The 16,722-nt window shown below is 40.6% G+C and overlaps 1 protein-coding gene across 3 annotated transcripts in view; it reads left to right on the forward strand.

Annotated features, from left to right (window-relative positions):
* Positions 1-4,041: 4,041 nt before the first annotated feature.
* The window catches only part of CCDC126 (coiled-coil domain containing 126), a 31,651-nt gene continuing 18,970 nt past the window's right edge, over positions 4,042-16,722 (forward strand). Inside the window, exons 1-2 of one of the 3 annotated variants that reach the window (XM_070615955.1) lie at positions 4,065-4,284; positions 9,252-9,337. The gene's annotated coding sequence lies outside the window, so the exon portion shown is untranslated. Of the gene's footprint in view, positions 4,285-4,506; positions 4,594-9,251; positions 9,338-16,722 lie in introns of those variants that run through there. The other 2 variants (XM_070615956.1, XM_070615957.1) reach the window with 2 other exon arrangements.

The raw sequence follows: 16,722 nt of genomic DNA on the forward strand, positions 1-16,722 counted from the left end.
TTTTACTTGCCTTGGAGTCGTTAATGCTTTAATGTAGTCACAGTGATAACATCCAACATTTCCTGAGGGCTTACCACGTGCCAAGCACTATGCAATCTGCTTTATATACATTAATTCATATTCTCATTTTAATTCTCACAATGTCCCTATGACATGCTTACTCTTATTACTGCCATTTTACAGATAGGGCAACTGAAACTTAGACAGGTTATGGAGCTTGCCCAAGGTCATACAGCTGTAGAACCTAGAATTGAAAGAATGCAATCTGACTCCAGACTTAAGCTCTTCTATTTTTAAATTGGGAAACATAACACATACACGGAAAATGTATAAACAATAAATATACAGTCTAATGAATTATTATAAAGCCCACAACAGTGTAACCACTACTCATAACAACATATAGAAGATTTGCAGAATTCCAACCCACTGCTCCTTCTCAGTCTCACCCCATTCCCCACAGGGTTCCTTAGGTCTTAGAGGGAACTATTAACTTCCCTTTTATGGTAACAATTTCTTTGTTCTTCTTTACAGTTTTACCACCTAACTATGCATTCTTCATTCATGTTTGAACTTTATAAAAATAGAATAATACAGTATATATTCTTTTGTAAGTGGTTTCTTTTTCTTAACCTTCTATTTTTAAGATTCATCTATATTGTTGCATGTAGTTTGTTTGTTTTTCTGTTATATTATATTCCATTATACAAGTATACCACAATTTATTTATCCATTTTGTTGTTGATATATGACATTGGGCTGTTTACAATTTTTAGCTGTTACAATAGTACTGCTGTTAACATTCTAACACAGGCATACTGGTGCACGCGAGCCTGCCTTTCTTAGGGTATACACCTGGAAGTGACATGCTGGGTCATGAATGGGCCTATGTTCAACTTTAGTAGATAAGGCCAAACAATTTTTCCAACTGGCTCTGCTAACATACTCTTCCCAGAGGAAAGTGAAAATTTCCCTGTTCCACTCATAGTCAACACTTGTAACTGTCATTTAGCTACATAGAAAATGACTTTTTCATTTAGTTCTTCTGGTGGGTGGTATTCTTTTACTGTGGTTTGAATTTTCTTGTTTTCATATGAGGTTGACACTTTTTCACATGTTTGCTGGTTATTTGGATTTCTTCCTTAGTGATGTGCTGTTCAAATCTTTTTTTATGATTGTAGTTCATTTTATATTCTGGATAAGACTTTTCGTGGTTATACATGCTGTAATTTTTTTTTACTTTTATTGAAATACAGTTGACATGCAGCTCTGTGTGAGTTTAAGGTGTACAGCAGAATGCTGTAAATTTCTTATTTGACTTGGAGGCTTGCTCTTTAACTCTCTGAATGGCATGATTTGATGAAACCAAGTCTTAAATATTAATGTAGTCAAATTTATCAGTTTTTCTATTATTATTAGTGTTTTTTGGATTAGTTTAAAAAGTCTGTCCCTTACCCTTGACATCATGCATACATGCTCCTATTTTATCTTCTAAAACTCTATTGTTTTTCTTTTCAAGTTTATGTCATTATCCATCTGGAATTGATTTTTGTATATAATGTGAAGATTCCAATTTCACTTTTTTTCCTTCCAAATGGAAATCTGTTTGTCCCACCACCAATTATTGAAAACCTTTATTTTGCATCACCACCATAACATAAATCAAATTCCCATGTATGGGTAAAACTTTCTAGGCTCTTTGTTCTGTTCCCTTGGTAAATTTGTCTGTGCTTGATCCAATACCACACTGCTTTAATTACTATGGTTTTATAATAAAGCTTGATATCTGGTAGCTCATATCTTCCTCCTCCTCTTTCTTATACTTCCTCCCCTTCCTCATGGATGCTTGTCTTTGCTCTTCCATAAAATTTTAAGCTGACTTGTTATGTTTTTCTCTCTCTTACACACACACATGAATCTATTGAGATTTTGTCTGGAATTGCACTGGATTTACAGATAAATTTGGGGAGTTTTGACATCTTCCAGTATTGAATCTTCTAAGCCACGAACATGTTATTTTTATTACTATTTTACTATTATTTTTTTTTTGACAAAGATTAGCCCTGAGCTAACTGCTGCCAATCCTCCTCTTTTTGCTGAGAAAGACTGGTCCCGTGCTAACATCTGTGCTCATCTTCCTCTACTTTATATGTGGGACGCCTACCACAGCATGGCGTGCCATGTCCCGACCCAGGATCCGAACCGGTGAACCCCGGGCCATGGAATTGGAACGTGCGCACTTAACCACTGCGCCACTGGGTCAGCCCCACGAACATATTATTAACTCTTACTTGTTTTGGTCCTCTTCAATGTTTTTTAAAATGTTTTCTTCATACAGGTCTTGCACTTTTTTGATTGATTTATTTCTAGGGACTTGATATTTGTTTGAAGCTATTGTTAAGTGGTATCTTTAAAAAAATCTAATTATCTAACTTTTTTCCTGGAATATAAATATTGGTTTTTAAAAAATATGATTTGGGGGGGGCATGCTCTGTGGCCTAGTGGTTAAGTTCAGGGCCATCCACTTTGGCAGGCCAGTTTGGTTCCCGGTGTAGACCTACACTGCTCCTCAGTGGCCATGCAACCCACATACAAAACAGAGGAAGACTGGCACAAATGTTAGCTGAGCGACAATCTTCCTCCAGCAAAAAGAGGAAGATTGGCTACAGATGTTAGCTCAGGGCCAATCTCCCTCACCAAAAATGAGAAGCTTTTTAAATACGATTTTATTTGTTAACCTTGTTAAATTCTCATTAATTGTAACAATTTATCTGTAGATTCTTTTGGATTTGCCGCAAACATAAGTGCATCTGTGAAAAATAATTTTGTTTCTTCCTTTTCAATCTTTAGCCCTTTTCTTTTTCTTGCCGTACTCCACTGGCTATGGACGTTCAGGAGCAAGAACGGCACTCTTGTCCACAGCACACAGTTAATCACTACTAAGCCCTTCCGCCTCAAGCCAATAGCATCGGGATTGTTAGCTCCCTGCATCGGGAGGGTCAGGAGTAAAACGCCCACACCCTCCTTTCAAAGCCTGCACGCTATTTAAAGCAGGGAGTACGCCTCTCGTAAGCTCCTCTTCCAATCCGAAGGAACCGGCCACCCCCACTGGTTGCCACGCAACGGCGTGGTCCTGACCTGAAGTAGCTGCTGGCGGGCTAGAAGCACGTGCCGCCTCTTCCGCATTCCGGGACTACATCCCCCACAATGCCGCGCGCCGCGGGCTGTTGGTCGTCGAAGTGGGGGAAGGGCCGGGCTGGGCCAGGAGGCGGAGCGGAAGCGCAGTGCGAGGGACGAGAAGAGTAGAATCTGCACGAGCTGGGAACCAACCTGGTCCCTGATTCCCAGCTCCGGCCTTACTCCATCCCGACCTGGAGGCTGCTTCGCGAGCGCGGGACGCAGCCGACGCCCGCTCATCCGCTTTCGCTGCGCCGCCCTGGCTCGGGAGCCGGTTGGCGGCGGCGACGGTGACGAAGAGCCCACGGACAAGGTAATGGGGAGGGGGCGTCTCTGCCAGTCCGGCCCGCGCCTCTCGCGGATCCCCTCGGCCCCGCGGCCGCCCCTCCTCCGCCGGTCCCCGCCCCACCGGAGCCGCTGCCCCTGGGCTTCCCCGGAGACCCGACTCGGGCACCGCGGCCGGAGAGGCTTTTGTCCCTGCCCCTCCGGGTCGCCCAGCCGCGGCCGCGCGGGCCCGGGCGAGGAAGCGCGCGTGGGGCGGGCTCGGTCCGGGGCCGCGGGCGCGGGCGAGCGGCGGACCTGAGCTGCGGGGATGCAGCGCCCGCGCGGCAGCCGCGCTCACTTCTTTCTCTGTTTTTGACAGCTCAGCTCTGTTGTACTTTGAGAGAGAGAAAGTCAAATGCCCGTTTTTCACTCCGTCTTCACAACTCGGCTCCCGGGGGACTGGTAAGGACAAACTTAAACTGCCCTGTCGGCTGTGGCTTATACTCTCGCAAGCGGTTTTGAGAGCGGCTCAGACAGCCTGGGTTCTAATCCTGATCGACTCACTGCCTGGCTTTGTGACCTTGGTGAATGAAAGGCTCTAAGCCTGAATTCTCTCATCGATCAAATGGAGATAACAGGGCACACCTTTAAGTTCTTAGAATAAGAAATAATACACTTAGAACGCCATTAATTCTTCATTTGACGGAAGAATCCTTTGAATATGGTATTTTCGTTGGCTATACTGAAGTGGCCTCTGGATTTGTCAGTTTTGTGCTTTTCTCTCTTTAATCACTAGCACCCTAGGCTGTGTGTTCTTCACTTTATACCTTGTTCACCTTAAACGTAAGCAAAGAATTCTTTAAAATATGCTATCTTCTTAATTTCCGCTGTTTCGGGATGGCTGAGAATGTTCTTAGGAAATTGATGACTCTGCTTTTCTGTGGCTCAGCCTTAGAGGTACAAGGATTTATTCACCGTGTCGTGCCCCGCCCCCCCCCTCCCCCCCCGCGCTGTGTCGTTTGGGGGGAATCCTTAAAGGAGCTTAAGTGTTTGGCAGAGTAAGCATCTAGGTGTTCTGTAGTCCTGGCGTGGGGCTTCACCATCTTTACCGTATCTCTACTTTTTTCAGTCTCTCTCTACGCTTACCCATTGGTTAGTAATTTTCCTCTTTGGGATTTGTGTTTCCAACTTGTAGTTTTTGTTCTCAGGACAAGCTGAATGAATGCAATAAATTTTATAAGGAGTGACTTGAAACATTTCACATTAGTTCCTCTTTAGTTTCGATTGTTCTTTTACTGTTTTCTCCTGAATTTTACTGACAGTGGTGATGAGTTTTTCTTCAAGGAAATCTTTATGGTCCTTAATTGAACTTTTTCATTTAAAATGTCTGTTCTGTACCACATTGAGTTCAAACACTATTGTGTAATATGTGTAATAACGTGTCCTGAATAGTGTAGTTTTTGAATGTGGAGTTATAGGGAAAAGCCAGAGGGGCCTGGTGAATTTTCTGTGTAATGTCTTTATAGACAAATGCATTTAAAAAAAGTATTTAAGAAGAAAAGAAGAAATCTAGTGAATGTATTTCATAAGGATAACAGAAAGCCAGAGAGTAAACAAGTGGAAAACTTATTTAAACTGTGGGGGGATGGCATATGCACATAAAGATTTCTGATTCATTTAAAAACATGTGGCAAAAATACTCATTTTGAAAAAAAAATGTTTCTGTGTTGGTGTTATTTAGTGCAGTGTAAGAGAGTAATGACTATGGAAATAGGAGACCTTGATTCTTGTCCTAGCTCTGTCACCATCTGTGTAACCTTGGGTTCCTTTGTGGTCCTCAATTTCCTCGTCGCTAAAATAGTGAATTGGTCTGATTCCAAGGACTCTTCTAGCTCATGCTTTCAATGATAAGGGTTTTTAGACATTCTTTTTAACGTGGGAAAAAATTGAGGTAAACTCTTTTTGTCATTTATTTGTATTTGAGGGGTTTTTTCCACCTTGAGAAAGGGAATATACATGGAAGAACTAGAGAGCTACCACAAACAAGAATCTCTGCCAACCAGTCCTTCCTCCCTTTCATGAGCTGCACCTTTTCTGTGCGTTTTTGACATGCTTAGTTCTCTTTTTCGCTACTCTTTTCCTTTACTCATAGCCTCTGTTTAGTTTTATGCCTGCCTCTTTATAACTCTAGTTTGTCAATCCCTTAATCCAATTTCAGTGGGTTTTTTGGTGAATTCTTTCCCTTTTTGTTCCTACTGTCAACATCCTGGTTTTCTTAGAGGCCTCTTTTTGTCAGAGGTCTCAGGCAAAGTTGCCCAATGCTAGTCTGGTTAGCTGTGGAAGAGGAGGTGGGGTCATATGGCACAAAACATGATTGGCCAAGGCTGTGGCCAGGTCAGGCTCTGTGACTGAAATCTCTAGGACTGTATAATATATTTAGATTTAACTTTCACTGTGGCATAGTGATTGAGTAGTTTCTCCTTTCCTCTAACATTTTCTATTCTTAACCCTGACTTACATTACCCATTTTCTTTTATATATCTTTGTGCTCTTCAGTGCTATCATCGTCTTCCCTCCCCTCTCCCAAATATGCCATCTAAAAATGATCTGCTATCTTAAGATATGATATTTCTGTATCATGGCTGGAATTTTAGTGTAGCTTCTCTCAAGGCTGTTCACATTTTAAATCTTAGACCTAATTAGGAGTGGATGGCTGTGTCCTATGTTAAATATTTTTCCCCCAGATATTAGCCTCAGGCAGTATTATGTAGAGAAAAATATTTTAGGAATGGGCCTTTTCCCCTGAAATTACATTCCGAGGTCAAGTCTGTGGAGGACTTCTTTCGGAGTCTTTTTTGCAGAGAACTCTCTGAACCTCTGAGCTCTGGTGAACATACTGTGTCTTTTTGTAGTATGTAACCTGCCTCTCTAGCTGTAAATTCCTTGGGAGACAAGTAGGCATGATTCTTGTAGCACCTTTGGCTGAGTGAGAGCTTCTCTGCTTGCCAGTTGCTGCTGTCAACGGTCACTTCAGCTATAGTTATAACAGCACAAAAAGCAAAGCACTGAATAAATGCAAAATTGGGATTTGAAGGAGAGATTTTTAAGGTAGGATTAGCCATCTGTTAATGTTTTTAATGTTGCTGTTGCAATGTTTGCATAAAAATACAAGGAAGTATTTCAAGAGTGTTTTTAAAATTTTTAACTGCAACCCATAGCAGAGGTCTTTTTGTCAAGACTCCATAGAGTCTTTTTGTGCAACTCTGTGTGCAGGTGCCTGTCTGTGTATGAAAAAGATACATACATATATAGAAAACTGAAAGAAAAGTTTCACAAAATAAAATCTGTAGTGCATACAGTTTGCTCTGATGGTTTCTATTTTATCTTGTTTTTTAAAAAAGTGCCAGTTGCAAACTATTAATGTTGATTTTTGTTCCTTGCTTTTGAAAAACTCTGGAGTCCTGGGCTGAGCGTTTGGATGCCTCGTTTCCCCCATTTGACCTTGGTAGTCATCAGTCCTCTTTGTGCTTCACTTTCCTTATCTTTCAGATGAGGGCATTCTGGTTTAAATATTCGCTGATTCTCTGTCTTTACTTTTCCCTAGTAATAATGTTGGACTAATATATTTGTCTTTAAGTCCCTGGCTAGGGAGAAACTGCTGGAAAATTGCTTAAATATCTAGCTGTTGACATGTTTGCTGTTCGGCGAGTAGTGTAATAGAGCTTTGAACAGATCTTGGGCAATTTACTGACAGCCAAAGATCTTGTAAACTGGAGTGGAGACATTAAGGCCTGTAATAAATATGAAAATTAAGAAAAAAATTTCCCCATGTTCTTTGTTTTCCTACTTTAGTGTTCTTTAACAAAGAATGTTTTAGAGTTCAAAAAACTGTATTTAAAATGCTTAATAACAGTTATAGGTTAACATGCTGTTGGACTGCTACCTAGACTTTATTCCATACCGCATTTTGCCACTGCCCCCTTAATGTTAGGAAATGCTGATAAGAACATGTTTTTCTATGTAAAGATCACCATATCACATCATTACTGTTCCTGTGTATTACCAACAGCGGAAGTGCCATTCTCATAAGAAAGGGGAACACAAAGCTTTCTTTGCTAGTGAGTTTCCTTCTGTTCATTGTGGACAATTTCTCCAAACCAGGCTGTTCCATGCTGGGGATTGAGATCCTTCTCATTCTCATTAGTTTATACTGAGAAGAGTAGGAATAAGGAATTTACTGCCTGCTTCCAAGATTCTGGTTGGAAAAGAATTCTAAAGGTTTTAGTTGGAACGAAATTGGAACCAGACTTTGTACTTCCTTTTTTTTCTTTTTTTTCAGATCAGACCTCCTTGGAGGGCCTTCCTTGACCTCACACCTCACGTAGACTCCTCACACAATCTCACATTGCCCTGTTTATTTTTTTCATAGCAATTTCTCACAAGCTGCAATTAGCTTGTTTCTTTGTTTGCTTGTTTATGGTCCCACTCCTACCAAAGCATAATCTCCAGAAGAACAAGAATCCTGTCTTATCTTGTTTCACCTTTCACATCTCCAGTTTCTGGCGTGTAGTAGGTGCTTTAATATATATTGTGAATGAATAAGTGAGCAAATGAATGAATAATCCAGGTTCTTTCCTGCTGAAAAGAAAGGGGCATGTAGTAAAGGTTGTGTTTGGGTCTGGGCCTTTGTGCACCCCACCCAATTCTTTTTTCTGGAAATGTGTTCTTTCTTATCAATGTTTTGCTGATCATGTTAAGGTGTTTATATCCAGAAGACCTTGTATTTATCTTTGTTTTGCTGCATGTTTTTTCTGTTGTAGTTTTTTGCCTATGTAAAACAAAGATCTAAAGTTTCTTAGATCCTTCTTGCAGTGACTTTGTAATACTTTGATTTATATGAATAAAGCATATTTGAAACTTTAATGTGCCAACTTGATAATTTAATGAATAGTCCAAGTGATACATCTTCAGAATTTTACGATCATTGCCCTAAACTGCCATGACTATCTTCTGGTTACATTCTTTTTAAAGCAAAAAAGAACAAGCTTCATTTAATGGTACAATTCATTCAGTATTTATAAACACAGTCTTTCTAGGGGAGGTAAGGGAGGTAGTGTGGTATAGAGAAAAACTTAGACAGTGAGTCAGGACCTGTGTTCTGGACCAGTACAGTTTCTGCCATAATTGATGGTCGCATTTTGGGCAAGACCCTGAACATCTCTGGGCTTTAGTTTCTTCATCTGAAATATGAAGGGATTGGATTAGATTTCTTCTCAGGTTCTTCCAACACAGAAATGGATAATTGAAGATACTTTAATTTTACCTTGAAATTTCTGTTTCCTCTGCCCTGAAAACATGGCAGGGAGGTCCCATTGCTGCTTGGGAGAAGGTGAGGTTAGGCTCAGGGATGTGTTTAAAGTAAAGTATGAGACCTCTCTCAGTGATTGCTGGTCATTCACCCGGCTCTGTGGGAGTTGTGGCAGCAGTGTAGGGCATGGTACTCTGGCTCTTCAGGACCTGGGACTTAGGAGACAAGGCTCATACACGTGATTGGATGATATGCTGTGTAAAATCAGTTGGTATAAAGTAATGTGCTGTGGGAGTTAGAAGACAATCAGCGTGGGCTAGAGTAAAGTAATGAGGTTTTGAAATCCTTCTGGCTAAGGTAGCATTTAAATAGATGCTCTCGTCTCATTGTCGGCTATTTGGAAGATGAACTGTTCTTACCAACAACATGCTGTTATGTCATCTTTAGGACTGCGTAATTCTTCAGTGACTGGTACCAATGAAATATTTCATGTTGTCCACAGATTCTGAGTAGAAACTTTCAAGCCTACAGCCTCTCTGATAGCTGACTATTACTAACTGAATGAGAGGACAGAAGGAAGCATGCTCGGTAAATAAAAATATTACATAAATGTAAGGTATTATTATTACTGTTGTATGAGACGGGGAGAAGACTGGCTTGATTGGGAGAGATATTTTTGTGACTAATGGGAAATAAATTTGGTCTTTGGGGACTGCATTATGGAGGGCCGTGAGAGCTAATCAAAAGAGTTTTGTTTGAGTCTAGTAAAACATCCCCTGTATTAACTCAAGTTACTCAGATTGTCAAGAATTACTGGCGTTGCTGCCTAAGAGCCTGACACTAATAATAAAGGTTAGTATTTATTGAGAAGTATGAGGTATCACTTTTCCTTGCCAGTATTAGGTTAGGTACTGTTGTCCCCGTTATGTAAGCGAGGACATTAGGGTTTAGGGAGATAAAATAACTTGCTCAAGGTTTTAAGGTAGAATATGTAATTTCACATGGAGAATGATAGAAGTACCTTGAGGCTGGAATGGGAAGGCTACTTTTTGAAGAGGTGACATTTGAGCTAAATACTAAAGGATGAAAAGGAGCCATCGGCAGGAAGAGCATTCTAAACAGGGGAACAGCAGTTGTAGAGACCCTGAAGAATTTGGTGTGTTTTGCTGAGTGACTGTAGTACAGTGAGCAACAGGGAACTGGTGTGAGATTAGGACAGAGAGAGGAGGGTGGAAGTCAGATTATGCAGGGCCTGTGGCTGTGGTAAAGAGTGCTAATTTTATTCTAAATGCAATGGGAAATTGGTGAAGGGTTTTTAAGCAGAGGAGTGATGTGATGACTTCTTTTGTGTGTATGTATATGATAAAAAATACACAACATAAAATGTACTATTTTAACCATTTTTAAGTATATAGTTCAGTGGCATTAAGTACATTCACGTTGTTGTGCAATTATTACCACTATGCATCTCCAGAACTTTTTCATCATCGCAAAGTGAAACTCTGTACCCTAAACTTTAAACCATAACTCTCCATTCTCCTATCCCCCAAGCCCCTGGTAGCTACCATTCTCCTTTCTGTCTCTATGTCTCTGACTATTCTAGGTACCTCTCTAAGTAGAATCATTCAATATTTGTCCCTTTTGTGTCTGGCTTAATTTAGTGTAATGTCTTTAAAATTCATCCATGGTGTAGCTTGTATGAGAATTTTCTTTTAAGGCTGAATAATATTCCATTGTATGTATATATCGAATTTTGTTGGTCTCTTCGTTTGTTGATGGACAGTTGGGTTGTTTCCACCTTTTGGTTATTGTGAATAATACTGCAGCGAACATGCGAGTACAAGTATCTCTTTGAGTCTGTCCTTCGATTCTTTTGTGATTATACCCAGAAGTGGAATTGCTGGACCATACGGTAATTCTGTGTTTAATTCTTTGAGGAACTGCCGTATTGTTTTCCCCAGCAACTGTACCATTTTTCCCTCCCATCAGCAGTGCACAAGAGTTTCAGTTTTTCCACATTTGCACCAACACTTGCTGTTTTTATTTGTTTGATAATAGCTGTAGCGGAAGGCAAAAAACTTATTCCTCTACCTTCTTAGGTTCAGTACCTGGGACTCTGCAAATTAAACTGATAAAAGACAGATTAACAGGAGAAAAAGGTTTATTTGCAATTGTATGTATGCAAATTACAGGCTTCACAGAAATGAAGTGAAACCTCCAAAGAAGCAGTTAGTCCCGAGAGCTTATACACCATTTAAAGACCCATAAATTGTGGAGATGTGACAAGACAAAGGAAAAGGAGTTTGATCTTCTAGAGGCAGTAAATTGTGGGAAGGTAGATATATGGGGGAAATGAATGAAAGATAAGGGCTGTTTTAGTTAAGGTGTGCTTCTACAGATTAATCTCAGCATCAACTCCTGGTATCCTGTGATAAGAATGTTCTCACCTTTCTCACCGGAAATTCATGTCTTGCTTTTAGGTTGAAAGGGGGAGGGCAGGGAGCCCTTCCTGCATTTGCTGTTTCTCAGTTATCTTCAGCTCAAAATAGTCTTTATACCAAAGAGGCATATTTTAGGCTGGTATACACTGATGCCCTTCATAGTCATCCTAATGGTTGTGAAGTGGTATTTCAGTGTAGTTTTAATTTGCATTTCCTTAGTGGTTAGTGGTTTGAGCATCTTTTCATGTGCTTTTTGGCTATTTGCATATCTCTTTTGGAGAAATATTCAAATTGTGGCCATTTGAGTCATGGCTTGTTTTTAAAAGAACATTTTTGGCTGCTCTGAGGACTATGGCTGGAAGTGGGGTTGGAGAGGGATCTAGGAAAGCACTTGAGAAGCAGCTGCAGTAATCCCATTGGAGATGATGGTACTTGGACCTCACTCTGTTGCCCCTCTTCAAATCTAGTACTCTGCAGTTACTTCATTTTAAGTGTGTCTCCTCTCCTTAATTCTTCTCCTTTTGGACCATGTGGACTGTAATTCCTTTTGTAATTTCTGCAGTTTAGTGAGGACTTTCCCCTGGGAATCCTAAAAATATTTAGGAGTGTGGGGGACTGGTCTTGGCCATGCCAAGATATGTCTCTTTGGCATGAGGATTATTTGAGGCTGATTGCTTTTGATAAACTGGGACAGGGAAGGAGGCTCTGAGGGGTGGAACTTGCTTGCCCTTTGTTAGGAGACATTTACATTGTAAAGGAAATCTCTATCTGTAAAGGTGCCTCCCTCTCAGTACCAGGAAGAAGAAAGGGGATGACCTTCTCTCTAGAAACTCTTAATCAATACCAAAGGCAAGGACTTAAATCTGCATAAAAATCTGATTCCTGTTTCTGGTAACCTGCTGTAACTGACTTCCCCCACCCCCAGTATCCTCCTTTGTCTTTTTGCTGGCTATGATATTTAAGGGGAGGGCTTCAGCCATTTTGGCGAGTTGCTCAGCTTGCCTGACTTCTCCCATGTATACATGTTATAAAGCTTTGTTTAATTTTCTCCTGCTATTCTGTCTCATGTGAATTTAATTCGTTCTCTGGCCAGACGAACCCACATCGGGTAGAGGAAATGTCTTTCTCCCCTACAGGAGTCTATCTTAGGTCAAAATAATAATGATGATAAAGGTAATGATGATTTTATTTTTGCCTTTAAAAATTCTCCAGTGTTTCTTGGGAACAATTTGAAGTTTTATTTTTTTGAGTGATTGGTAGACAATATAGTGGTCTAGAAGTTAGGATTAAAAAGCTTTTAGATGTAGACTATTTTGGTGGAGCAAGGATTCTGATAAATACTATGCTAGATGATAGCCATGAGTCCTCGGTGACAGTGTAAACCTTTTAAGTTTCTGGTTATTGTCTCCATCCTGACCTCGGTGGTATTCCAGGAGCTGGACGAGTACTTGAAACATACAGAAAAATTGGAGAGGTTCAAAGTGCAACTTCCTCTGTCATTTGCAGCTGTGAACCTTGCATAGAAAGAGACACTGAACCCTCCCTTTTCTTTTTCTTTCATAAAGATTGAGTCTAAGAATTATTTCTCTTTAAAAGTACTAAGGTAAATTACCTTTAGTTGCTAAAGAATTCAGAACTTCTTATCTGCTTTTTTTCTATATGAAATTGCAGAAATCTCTCTCAAGAGGATAGAACAGTGTATTCATAATCAGCCTAGGAATGAAAGTGGGACCAGTGGAAATTGCTTTCTCTTCACTCCACCTCCACCCCTGCCTGGTAAATACAGGGCCTCACCCGCCCTGGCAGGAATGACTTGGATTCCAGCAAAGTGTTTTCTCATCCCCTTACCCTTTCTCCTTCACGGTCGTTATAGGTAGGTCCAGGCAGGAATCCTATGTCACACCTGATGAACTGACTTGTAACTTTGAATTTAGTGACCCTACCTGTAGCTGTCTATCATTGCTACTTTATGAAGAAATTTAAGATTTGGACAGTGGTTCCCAAACTTTGCTGCACATTGGCATAACCTAGGGCTCTTTAAAAAACACCAATGCCTGGCTTCCACTCCCAGACGTTCTAATTTAATTGATATAGGGTGGAACCTGGCATTGGGACTTTTAAAAAACTCTCCAGATGATTTTAATGTGAAGTGTTCTCTGAGAAGATACCGAAGGCGGAATTGTGTCCTTTTAGAATCTTAGTCACCTCTGCTGGGCTTGCTTGCAGTTGCTTGTGGAAATGAACCCTTAGATAGAACAGTTTTCAGGCTTTCTTGGATTGACTAAGAGAATTCTCAGGGACTTTTGTACTACTCTGCCCTCTGTCATAAGCTGCCTCCTGGCCATCTTTTTAACTTGGAGAGGGCTGCAGGGGGTCCTTTCTTCCTGGTAGCTCCATATCCCCTTTATTCCTTGGTGTCCTTTTGTAGTTCCCTAGTGCAGAGTGGGATTAACTGCTCCCAGCTTCTCACTATGCTATTCCCAAAGAAACCCTTTTCATATTAAATGTTTTACTACTTATCACTATAGGAAAGTGTATAACAAACACAAGCGAGTTACACAGCATATACATTTCTTACGGTAGCAGTCCCTGTGAAAGTTCCCGACTTCCCTCTGAGACGAGCTGCTTTAGCTTTGTTGAGGGCAGTGCTGAGCAGACCGATTCCATATAGAGTCAAGGCTAGGAGGACCTTTCATGAAGGCCTCTTCTCTGAATCTGATGGTACAGTTGGGTAATGTACAGTCAATAGAGAGGAATAAGGGGCTCTTAATTTAATTTTTGCAGCTTAGATCTTTGGGCCCTTCACACGGAGAAATTTTAGGTTTAAGTTAGGCCTCCTTGGTCCCTGAGATTTATTACTTTGGGGGCATATCGTTCTCAGCTATGCTTCTGCCTAGTGGTGCTACTGCCACTGACCCTTTAGGCAGAGTTCATGGTGGTGAGCAGCCTTTCATTCTCAAGCTTGTACCTACTCGGAAGGACTTGACCTCTTAGAGATTAGACTCCCTGTTTGACTATCCACCCCCTACACCCAATGAGTCTCCTGTTCTCTGCCTAATGCCATTACAGTCTTGGGATTTGTCACTTTCGTGGAGTTTTGTAAAAGCTACGAGTTCTAGAGGGCTGGATTTAACCACCCTCTTTAAAGGAAAAGACAGACTCTAAATGGAGCTACAGATTCTGAACTTGTGGACTTGTACCTCTTGCCACAGTACAGGCGAGTGTAGTCAGCTGGCCTGGGTAAAAATCTTAGGCAGGTTAACCTCTAAGCCTTAATTTGGTCACCTTTAAAGTGAGAATAACAACACAACATCTTTCTTTGGGGGTTATTGAAAATATTAAATGAAATAACCCTTGTGAAATGTTTACTTCAGAGTTAGGCACATGATAAGAACTTAGTAACTGTTCACCCAGTTTCTGTTGCCCTTGCTATGAAAGAGGGGCGGTAGTTAAGAGCCTGAACTTTGACTTCTGTCTCTTCCACCATCCAGTTGTACGACCTGGGGCAAATTATTTAAGTTTTCTTTGCTTCAGTTTTGTTTTGTTTTTACCTGTTAAGTGGTAATATTATTAGTATGGGATGTTGTGAAGATTAAATGAGTTATTTCGTATAAGGAACTTAGAGCAGAATCTGGTGTGAAGTGAGTGATTGTAGTAATGGTTGTTGCTGTTATTTAACTGAAATACCTTCTTTGCCTCTGGTTTTGTGTCTCTTCCTTTTTGGTCTTGGATGTGTATAGTGACGTAGAACTTTCTAGGCTGTCATTTTAGCCTTTATTTGCCAAAATACCTAGGAGTCAGTTCTCCAGGGATGTCACTTTTCTGGCTTTGTGGTAAGACGGCTTTAGAATTCTGTTGTGACCGCTTCAGGACAGGTTCCCAGTTCATCCTTCCATTGGGTGCTAGGTCAGATAATGTAGCACACAGGTGAAACTTGAAAAGACATAGGAGCTCGTAAAGATTTATAAAGGAAGAAGAAATTTAATATACGTGTATAATTTTTAAAAAAAAATTTTTCTTGGGAATCAAGAATTTCCACTTTCTGAACTCAAGTCAAATGTAAAATCTCTGTAGAAAAAATAGGTTACGTTTACCTGACTTTGCTAAGCAAAGTTTAGTAATCCAGTATTGCTATTAATGGTACTGTTTCAATAAGATCTGAAGAGATTTACTCTGTGTATGATAACTAAAGAAATAAGCATAAGTAGAAGAAAATTTGAAAAGGAGTTACTTCCTAATTTTTCATGCAGTTATCACTCTACTATTGTAATTAATAGACGCAGTTAGTGGTGCAGTCATGTTTGTAGTGAGGTTGGGCAGGTCGGTATACTTCAACAGGAACAGAGGGTGTTTGTCAAACCTTGCAGCCCCAGAATTTATTAGAGGTGTCCGAGGGGGGATGGGTGGCAGGCTGGGGGAAAGGAGGAGGGGGAGTTTTCTGAACAGGACAGGTGAATTGGCGGGGCAGAAGGTCCCCCACTTACATATTCCTCAACACACAAACATCTACTGGAGAAGTTTCGATTGTGTTTTGTATTTTGGCATTTTGCATAAGATTAGAAAATACTTTATTTTTGTTATATAAAAAAGGAGTTTGAAAGCACCTGTGCTAGAAAGCAAATTTCTCAGGCAGAACCACAGTTTCCCTAGTACCTAGCACGTATGCTGGCTCGGGAAATAGCTGTTGAAAGTGGGTGAATGCTCTGCAGAGTTTACCTTTATTGACACTGTATTCATTTGTAGTCTTATCCTCAAGCTAGATTTTATTAGTTTAGTTATGTGATTATACCCTATTAAGTGCATTAAAATTGATATTTTTATGTGCCCATACTTCAGAAAGTTGAAAAGTTAAAGATTATTTTCATTAAGGTGTGATAGGCTTTTTTTTTTTTTTTTTTTTTTTTTTAGTGAGGAAGATTGGTCCTGAGCCAGTTGGCCCTGAGTTGTATATCTTAGTTGTAGGTCATTCTAGTTCTTCTGTGTGGGGTGCTGCCACAGTGTTGCTTGACATGTGGTGCTAGGTCCTTGCCCAGGATCTGAACTGGTGAACCCCAGGCTGCTGAAGCAGAGCCTGCAAACTTAACCACTCAAGTATGGGGCTGGCCCCCCTGTGAAATGCACTTTATTTCTGCTTTTTTCTCTCCAAATCCCCCCAGTACATAGTTGTACATTTTAGTTGTGGGTCCTTCTGGTTGTGGCATGTGGGACACCACCTCAACGTGGCCTGACAAGTGGTACCATGTCTGTGCCCAGGATTTGAACCAGCAAAACCCTGGGCCACCAAAGCGGAGTGCGTGAACTTAACCACTCGGCCACAGGGCCAGCTCCAGAAATGCATTTTTGACTCCAGGTTTATTTCTATCTGAAGAATTTTACTCCATTAGAGATAATTGAAGAGTTTACTTCACTGGATACTTTGGGGATTCATACATTATTATTCTCCAGGTCTTTCTAGATTCCATAATGGTCATCACCTTTCTCTTTTTTACAAAAGTGAAATATGACCTTTCAGTGTTTCCTTAAATTATAAAA

The sequence above is a fragment of the Equus przewalskii genome, chromosome 4 (assembly GCF_037783145.1).
Source record: "Equus przewalskii isolate Varuska chromosome 4, EquPr2, whole genome shotgun sequence".
NCBI classification, from domain to species: Eukaryota; Metazoa; Chordata; class Mammalia; order Perissodactyla; family Equidae; genus Equus; species Equus przewalskii.